Below are 1,744 nucleotides of genomic sequence, written 5' to 3' on the forward strand. Positions count from 1 at the left end.
TAGATGTATCTATCTGTAAATATATATATATATATTTAGATAGATAAATATATATAGCTGAAAGATATATTTTTAAAATTGTATAAAGATATAAATATATATTTATAGATATATGTTTAGACAGATAGATATGCATATTTATAGAAAAATATATTTATTTAAAGTTTCATTTATATATATATATATATATATATATACAGGACTGTCTCAGAAAATTAGAATATTGTGATAAAGTTCTTTATTTTCTGTAATGCAATTACAAAAACAAAAATGTCATGCATTCTGGATTCATTAATCAACTGAAATATTGCAAGCCTTTTATTCTTTTAATATTGCTGATTATGGCTTACAGCTTAAGAAAACTCTAAAATCCTATCTCATAAAATTTGAATATTTCCTCAGACCAAGTTAAAAAAAAGATTTATAACAGCAAAACAAAATCAAACATTTGAAAATGTGTTTCCAGGTGTTTCGAGTTAATTAGACGATTCAAGTGATTTGTTTAATACCCTACTAGTATACTTTTTCATGATATTCTAATATTTAGAGATAGGATATTTGAGTTTTCTTAAGCTGTAAGCCATAATCAGCAATATTAAAAGAATAAAAGGCTTGCAATATTTCAGTTGATTTGTAATGAATCCAGAATGCATGACATTTTTGTTTTTTTAATTGCATTACAGAAAATAAAGAACTTTATCACAATATTCTAATTTTTTGAGACAGTCCTGTATATCCTAGATTTTCTTTCAGTAGACAGAAAGAAAAAGTGTAGAGTAAAAAACACTCGACACTTTTTATGGACTGGTCATATATTATGAGGTCTACAATATATTTTTATTAAAGTCATTTTTGATCTATAAACGCATGTTTAAATTTCTGTAAAGTAATACAATGTTATGGGAAACGACATCTACACTGATTCATTGATCTTTGATAAGTGAACATCAGCCGATTTATCGGTTGTTTTTCATATTTCGACATGTTGTTCTTTTCACATCTACATAACATCCCCACCACCACCAGTCTTTACTTCTTCACAGCTCTTTGTTCTGAGCAGGAAGGTGTTACAGATGCAGAGGCCTACAGGGCCACGATGAGGCTACAGGAACATCCACCAGGCTACTGCATGAAGGAAGCAGCATCTGGTCGTGGCGTTTACATCCTGTGCACGCCACCTAGTGGCCAACAGCTGCAAATGTACACCAGGGACACCAGTTGTTTATCCATTTTTTCTATTTTACTTATCATTCATATATATGCCTGCTTTCGGAATAAAAAAAGGAAAAGATTTAAGCAGATGAGAAATTAAATATTTTGTCAACATATTGTGTATTTTTGTTCTACTTTTGATTCAGTAAAGTTTTTATGACATTTGCATTATTTGAGGTAATTGTTTAAGTTATATCTGATAGACACTGGGTGGATATGTGGGTTGAAAAAATAAGCATTGGGGTAGTTGTTTATGATTTGTTTATAACAGATTATTTTATTATATCTAAATTGTGTATAGAATTATTTTTTTGACACTGATTAAGATAAAATAGATTCCTACCTTCAGGACCTAAACCGTTGTTAAAAACCAAGTAAAGAAGAATTTGGATATAAAAGACAGGTATTTTTTCTGATAATGATATACAATATCAAACAATATTTGCACTGACTTCCAAAACCCAGATCCCTCGAGCTCCAACTGTGATGCACTTTTACGACTAATTATTTAAAAAAGACAAGACAAATGACA

This window comes from Pseudoliparis swirei, chromosome 5 (genome assembly GCF_029220125.1).
Source record: "Pseudoliparis swirei isolate HS2019 ecotype Mariana Trench chromosome 5, NWPU_hadal_v1, whole genome shotgun sequence".
Lineage (NCBI taxonomy): Eukaryota > Metazoa > Chordata > Actinopteri > Perciformes > Liparidae > Pseudoliparis > Pseudoliparis swirei.